The following is an 8,598-nucleotide window of genomic DNA, read 5'->3' as shown; positions in this document are numbered from 1 at the left end:
AGAGCTTTGCAAACCTGGATTGTACAATATTTTCCCATTATTCTTTAAAAAATTCTTCAAGCTCTGTCAAGTTGGTTGTTGATCATTGCTAGACAGCCATTTTCAAGTCTTGCCATAGATTTTCAAAAATCGATTTATGTCAAAACTATAACTAGGCCACTCAGGAAAATGTAATGTCGTCTTGGTAAGTAACTCCAGTGTATAATTGGCCTTGCGTTTTAGCTTACTGTCCTGCTGAAAGGTGGATTTGTCTCCCAGTGTCTGTTGGAAAGCAGACTGAACCAGGTTTTCCTCTAGGATGTTGCCTGTGCTTAGCTCTATTTCTTTTATTTTTATCCTAAAAAACTCACTAGTCCTTGCCAATGACAAGCATACCCATAACATGATGCAGCCACCACCATGCTGGAAATATTAAGAGTGGATTTGCCATAAACATAATGCTTTGTATTCAGGACAAAAGTTCATTTCCTTGCAAAAAAATGTTTACACTAGTGCCTTATTGCAAGCAGGATGCATGTTTTGGAATATTTTTATTCTCTACAGGCTTCCTTCTTTTCATTCTGTCATTTAGGTTAGTATTGTGGAGTAACTACAATGTTGTTGATCTATCCTCAGTTTTCTCTTATCACAGCCATTTAACTTTGTAACTGGTTTAAAATCACCATTGGCCTCATGATGAAATCCCTGAGCGGTTTCCTTCCTCTCTGTCAACTGAGTTAGGAAGGATGCCTGTATCTTTGTAGTGACAGGGTGTATTGATACAACATCCAAAGTGTAATTAATAACTTTACAAAATCATCTACCAATAGGTGCCCTTCTTTATGAGGCATTGGAAAACCTCCCTGGTCTTTGTCATTGAATCTGAAGCTTGAAATTCACTACTCGATTGAGGGACCTTACAGATAATTGTATGTGTGGGGTACAGAGATGATGGGGTCAATCAAAAATAATGTTAAACTCCATTATTGCACACAGAGTTAGTCCATGCAACTTATTATCTGACTTGTTAAGCACATTTCTACTCCTGAAGTTATTTAGGCTTGCCATAAGTAAGGTGTTGAATACTTATTGACAAAACATTTCAGCTTTATAATGTGTTTTTTTAACATAATGTCACTTTGACATTATGGGCTTTGTGTGTAGATCAGTGACACAAAATCTAAATGTAATCAATTTTAAATTCAGGCTGTAACACAACAAAAGGTGGAAAAAGTCAAGGGGTGTGAATACTTTCTGAAGGCACTGTAGAAGTTACTAGAACTATTATAAATATTCAGTGTGGCTTACTCAAGTCCAATAAGCAGCCTCGTGCTCTCACATGTGATCTGTCTGCAGAAAAGTATTGTTTTGACAGGATGCTTCTGTAGAATTACATGTTGCTCTTATTACGCTTCCAGTTAAAAATAGATGTAGTCTTACTTTTGACGTCAGAGGGCCTTCCGGAGTAATGGACGCATTTTTTCATAAAAGAAAGTCTGTGTTTTGAAGAAAATAGAAACAGTATGTGACCAATACTACTAAACTAATTACCCCTGAAACAGCCTTGGGGTCACAGCTTGTGGGACATTCTGAAGAGATGTTCACATATCCTGCTGTCAAAATGTGTTAATGATTATTCTTTGGTATTCTATGTTGAGGTTTTCCTGTCTGAAGTCTATATATCCTCAGCATTTTGTTAAGATTTCTTTGATGCATATTCTTGTGTTGGATCTGAAAGTGCTTTTTGTTTTGGAAGGTGACCATACTAAATCCATTAAATATTTATTGAAATAGGCTCATTTCAGCAGAATGGTTCATTTACCTTTTACCTTTTATAGTGATTGAAACAGCAATAGAGGAAGCGCATAGAAAGTACATCTGTAGTATCAAAGGAACTGTGTGTATGTTACAGGAAGGAGGAACGTTTGCAGAAAGGTGTAGAACATGGTGAGAGTCCCAAGGCTGGAGAGTATTGTTGATATACAACCATGACTTCATATGGAACTCCATAAGCCAAGGGCTTAGCAAAAATGAATACTGACCAAGTGTGAATGTCTCATTTCAGTAAAAATATTCAACAAGACCAAGACAGGAGATGGTTGATGGTGAGGGAGAGTACTTTTATTTGGGGAAAAAACATGGCGCCAGCCAGTGGGTAGTTAACTCTACAATGACATGTTCTGTGACAGAAAAACCAAGCTAGACATGCTTTCAATATTCTTCAAAATAAGCATTAAACATTGGTTTTCTCACTTAGGCTTTTTTGGCTTAGAGTTGGGATGAGGGTAATTAGCGATGATCTACATATAGTATGGCAGCTTTGATTGCATTTACAAGAGGAAAAGCTGTCTTAACCAGAATATTCATTTCAAATAAAAGTTCTCAATAAAGTTCAAATTAACATTGTTACGAGACATAAGCCCCACAATAAATTACTTGTACATTCAAACACTGCACTGAAGATCAGAAACATTCACACTATTACCCTTTTAGAGAGGATATTGTATAAGATATCAATTGCAGAGGAGTGAAACGCTGAAGGTGGAAATGTTCTAGCAACAATATATCTAACAAATATATCAAGGATACAATCAAAGAAACAAGACTAACTGTACATTATTGAAAACTATAGCATTAACTAAATCACACTCAAAATATCAAAAATAGAAATCCTCTGATGACTGAAATATAAAATTATAATCCAAACTGGACTCAAGTTCTTTATATTTGTATACGATGGGAAACTTGAATGTTACTGTCAATCTTCAATAGTAATTTATTTTAACTGCAGGCTGAAAAATAGAATCTAAATGGAAAACAATTAACAGCTTGAAATCATAATGTGCTCTCTGTCAATGTGGCATTGGAAGATTGAACAGAAAGTTTTAAGTTCCCCTAATTGTGTTACTTTTGACCATATAATAACAGCAAAGAAAATCAATACATTGTATTCTGAAAATATAACATACGCTTTTTATACATATTTAACATACTGTATGAGGTACATATACATAACAGAAAATGAACTTGTAATGATTGTATGCAAAATTCTGCTGCTATCCACCATAGTTCACTATACATTTCCCATGTTGAAACATTGAGGAAAGTGAATTATTTGCATACAAGTATGACTATCAGGTAGCTCAACTGGAATTAATTTGAGTTTCCTGGAAACCCCTTTATGTACTCTAGTTGATAGTGTACTCTCAGATAACAAAACTGGTTAAACAGACAAGGTGACCTCTAGGGATTCAACACGTTTTTTTATATTACTACACAACATTTCCAGAGGACCTTTTAAGACCACATTATCTAAGGATGGAATGATGTTAAACTATTATTTTTTAGAGTTATTTATTTACTGATTCTTTAAACATTTGTTTCAATCCATTATTTTCTCATGTTTTAGACTATTTAGAGAGACATGTCACAGGTGCCTTGAAATACCTGAGTTGATGGGTAACTTTTGTCCAACAATGGGTTTTAATTGTAGGGGTAGGCTAATGTAAAGCTTTTGAATGTGAAAGCAAGCACTCCATTTACTGATGTATGGTCCAATTAAAAGGCATTGTACATACACATTAGCCATTCAATTGCTTCTAGTTTGAAATAGAATAACCATGTACTGTATGCAAAGTTTGCCAGTCCATTCGTCAGTTTAATATACTGCCACTATCTAAATGGTGGGACGTTGTTTGGGGGTTCAACTTTCTTAATTCCTACAGGAAAGAGGTAGGTGCCGATTTCATTTTAAAGTAATCTGCATACATTTATATTACAACAGTCATAACCCCCTCTTCTCACACTATTTATTCTATCAACAGCTTAAAAGCATTCATTTTGTAAGAGTAGTTAGTTATCTATGATTATTGCTTCACTTAAAATAAATATCACACATCAGTCTAGTCTCAAAGCCAAACATTGTGACATGGAACCAATCAAATAATTAATTCCACAAGCTCTGAGTAAATGTGGGACATGCCAGGAATGTCCTGGGTTAAGGTTGCCATTTTTAATAAGCCTGTGTAAGCAATACCAGGATTTGCCTGATATGTGTAATTACATTCACTAGAACACGCCAATGACCCTGTCTCCATTCCTTGGAGACCGGAAACATGTCTGGCAAGGTAATATTGGTTAAAAAAATATGAGTTACTGTTTGTATATCCAAATATACATTGATATATTTTACAATCCAACTTTGAGAAACATACATTTATTTCCAAAATCCTACAAAGTATATTATATGACCTGTTCTTTAATACAATTGTTTGTCATTGTGACCAAACATATGCACTTGCAACCTTATCCAACCCCAGGTTAGAGATAGCAGCAAAACGGGAGACTCTCAAACACATACAGTAAAAAATATGCACCCAAACCAACCATGAGACAGAGGACAGAAAGCCTCATACAGTATACAGTGTATGCACATTTTAGTGGTTAGTGTACTATTTGGAATAGCAGAATAGTTGACAATTAAAATAATCTTTGCACCAAACGAGTAAATAAGTATTTTTCATAGTATGCAAATCATAATATAAAATATTATATTATTACAGTGAATAACATACTATAAGCATTACAGGACGGCAAGAGGATTGCCTTTAAGCAAAAGCCATCAAATGTTCTCTATGTATTTTGTTTTAGCTTAAAGAAGATTAACATTTACTGAGCTAGCCCCAATTCACAATCTATTGGCAACATCCCTCTGAAGAGGAACCTTCTGCGTTGGAAGTGACTGATGTATACAAAAGGATTGTAAATACATCATGTTTACAATCAGAATACATTCTAGAAAACCAGACCACAGAGGTAACCTTTTCTGAAAATATCGGTGAGATTGGAAACTTGACTGGACTTGACAGAAGTTACAAAACACTGAAGACATCAGGAGACAGCGTTAGGCCACATATCCTTGGGTTGTGTTCCCACTGGAGAAAATGATGGGTTTATGATTTAAAATCCAACATCCTCTGTTTAATGACTGGTATTCACCTAAAAAACAAGTGACAATACAGAATTACAGTAGCCTACATAGAAATGTATATTTATAGTTTGGAGTGAAATGGTTCTAAGTTCTGAATACTGTAGAATCAGACATACCTGGCTTCCTATTCAATCAACACAAGCTACCAGGTTTCAAACAAACACACATTCTTACAGGAGACGAACAATGTTTAGAAATACTAGCTATTGATTTACCACTCATCTGTTTGCTTTTGTAAGTCTACTGTCCACTGGGTGTGGGTGTGGTAGAAAATAGCCCTGCTGAGCTGAGTTTGAATTATAAGCATAGAATGTCTGGTAAACAGGAGCCCATATCTTCATCACAGGAAGTTGGGGCCGTGTCAAAGAACAATTGAAAGAATGGAAGGGAGAACCCTAAAGTCAACACTTGAAATGTTGCAACACATGAAAGCATGTGACTTAAGGCCGTGCAGAGATGAGAAGCACTTTATTGTACAGTACTGTTTCCATTTCCCCTGGTATTTTAGTAACAATGGACACTTTGTAGTACTTCAAAGAATTTGGTAACATGGCACTAGGCTAGCTGGTACTAAATGTTACATAGAGGTCCTTGTTATATTTATTCACAGTGAAACAGACATGTCATTTATATGTTATTACTATGTAATTACAATTGTTGCATGTTATTTCTTAGCTTATAGCTAGTAATTACTTTACCCTGAAATAACACCATAGGTTCAGTCAACATTAAGAACTTCCCAAACCATGTCAGATGGATGATATTGAACAGATACATTTGAGCTCAAACAGTTCCCCACTTTCATGTTTATCGTAATTTAGGGTTTATTAAGCAGACAGTCTAAAATCTAAATATCCCAGGTTCAAACATTTTCTAAATGTGCAATTATGGCAAAAGCAATGTGTGTGGCTGTTCCACACAGAAAACCTTTCATGATGAAACATATAAGGGAAAACAATTATTGTAACCTTGTAAAATGTTTAGTTACGCTTAAGCACTGGCAATGAAAGTAGTAGAGATCACACAAAAAAGCCAATATAACAAAATAGAAAGCATCCTCATAAACAGGAATATCAGAATCAAAAACTCTTGTGGGTATGTGAACAGTTTTGGTGCTCCCTCACTTTAAGTTCTGACCGCCTTAGTCCAGACGTGACCATGCTTTCCATTTCCTGGACAGCAGGGCCACGCATTTTTACATAGACGAAACCTAAGTGTCCCTTGTCTATCACCAATGTTGAATAAAATTATATTTGAACTTACTGGGGCGGCAGGTAGCTTAGTGGTTAAGAGCGTTGTGCCAGTAACCGAAAGGTCGCTGGTTCTAATCCCCGAGCCGACTAGGTGAAAAATCTGTCGAAGTGCCCTTGAGCAAGGCACTTAACCCTAATTGCTCCTGTAAGTCGCTCTGGATAAGAGCGTCTGCTAAATGAATAAAATGTAAAATGTAAAATGTACTCTACCAATTGTCCGTGGGGTGGGTTCTTATATAGGGCAGAATTTGAGACAAAATATCCAAAGGAACGTATTATTAAACACTTTCCAAACGTGGGTCTGTTGTAGACCCACTTCCTCTCTGATACGTTCCTTTGGATATTTTGTCTCAAATTCCGCCCTATATAAGAACCAAACCCATGGGCAATTGGTAGGGTAAGTTCAAATATAATTGTATTCAACATTGGTGATAGACAAGGAACGTTTAGGTTTTAGTCTATTTAAAAATGCGTGGCCCTGCTGTCCAGGGATTGGATAGCATGGTCACGTTGGGACTAGGACGCCTGGTACTGATGTGAGTAGACCCATAACAGACCTACCTACCTGTACTTGACATCAAAGAGGGTGGAGTCCTCTTCTTCCTCATTCTCCCCATTCAAAGGAGCCATCTCTACTCGCTCTGCTGGTGTAGTGATTATGTCATACTTTCGTGTTTTCCGTATTCTCCTTCCAGATCTATGACAAAACAGAGAAGAGTTGTGATAATGAGACAAGAGGTGTGTAGTAGTTTCTCTTCTTGAACCAAGCAGAACCTGACATGGCTGCTTTGCCATATGGACAGGATTAAAGCCTGTGGTTAAGGCCTATTGCCCACCTGGTGTGGGAAGTGATTACGGCATTGCTGATGTAGCCTAATGTAGTGGTGTTTCACATATTTAGATATTCCCAAAGCAATTACTGACACAATATGATAGTTGCTGCAATAGAGAACAAATCCTCCATTTGCCAACTTTCCTATTACATGCTGCATGACATAATCAATAAGTAGGATCTTTACGAATGCTCAAATTAGATTTCTTATAAGAATAGTATAGCATATTACACTAGGAGTTTTTAATTATGATAATTCAGTTGGCTATAGAGTTATTAGTATGGTGTAAACTTAAATCAGCTTACCTGATCACTTTGATGACCAAGCACGAGATGAGAACAGCTGTTAGCACGCAGATAATAATTACAATATTTTTAAGAGTAGGAAGATATTGTAATATTGAAGAAACTCTTGATTCGGTCTGTGCATGATCTGTGCTATTATTTGACAAATCCCCTCCATGGGGGGATGATGTTGAATTTAACTGCGTTGCGGGTGAAGGCACAGTTTGTGGTTCACCTATAACTTTCCATGCCACAGCGATAACCAAAGTGAATATGAAATTGTATGAAACCATCATGCTTGAAAGAATATTCAGCAAATTGCTTGTGAAAATAATCGTCGTTTTTTGTCTCTAAATTCCTTTCACGAAGCCAAGGGAGATATGCGATTGAAGATATGCGATGATGACATTCTGTGACATTTCAAGGAAGTGTTTAAAATTGCGCCTCCACTAGTCAAACGAACCGATTCATTAAAACTGTGTAAATAGCCTTTCCATCTGTAAAACCCAACAATTAATATCTTCTGAATTAATATCTCCTGAATGGTCGCTGCTCGCAGTTTCTCCTAGCTGCTGTCAAAGCCCGTTGTATCGTGTAGCCTACAATCCCTTCCTGATTTCATTTGGAATGCGTGCAGGGAAAAGGGAGGAGGATTATCTACAGCCGGAAGAGCCCTGTGTGTGTAGGCCACAAAATAAAAGTCCCCCATTGAAACTGATGCAAACGGATAAAAATAGTGGAATCATGCCACAATTGGACTAGATAATGCTAAACAAGGTTGGAAAATTGTTATATAAATTCAACAAAAGACAATTATTAGTTAATTTGACAAACAAAATGTAAAAATCTGTTGAAATCGTACTGTGGATGTATTTGAATTCAGAATTGCATTGGGGGCATAGGCTACTTATATGTCCTGTACAGCCTAACCTATGGATTGTGCACCCATGAAATGGGGTACCAGCCCACACAGTAGGCAGGTGCCCATTGAACCAGGTTTATTCGCCAAAAACAATGTCGGCAAAAAATTGTTTGGAGACTTGTGTAATGGAAAAGGCAGATATAGGACAAAGTTTCTAAAGATCGACAACATTTTTATTCGTTCAACGGGTGGATTTTTCTTTTGTCGGACTTTCTTCATTTCGACAAATAAGGGAAACTGTGTTTTCACCCAATCATTTTGAAGATATGCAGGGCAGGTGATGTCACCGGGTAACTATAAAGCTCCACTCCACATTTCATTCTAAATGCCGAGGGCT

The 8,598-nt window shown here is 36.7% G+C and overlaps 1 long non-coding RNA gene across 1 annotated transcript; it reads right to left on the bottom strand.

Moving 5' to 3' along the window:
- Positions 1–2,078: 2,078 nt before the first annotated feature.
- Positions 2,079–6,873, bottom strand: LOC121531902. The gene is made up of 2 exons (XR_005994214.1): positions 6,788–6,873; positions 2,079–4,977 (listed from the first exon to the last, which is right to left on the bottom strand). It is a non-coding gene; the product is annotated as an uncharacterized LOC121531902 (long non-coding RNA).
- Positions 6,874–8,598: the final 1,725 nt, after the last annotated feature.

The sequence above is a fragment of the Coregonus clupeaformis genome, chromosome 19 (genome assembly GCF_020615455.1).
Source record: "Coregonus clupeaformis isolate EN_2021a chromosome 19, ASM2061545v1, whole genome shotgun sequence".
NCBI classification, from domain to species: Eukaryota; Metazoa; Chordata; class Actinopteri; order Salmoniformes; family Salmonidae; genus Coregonus; species Coregonus clupeaformis.
This window is presented reverse-complemented; position numbering and strand designations above follow the sequence as displayed.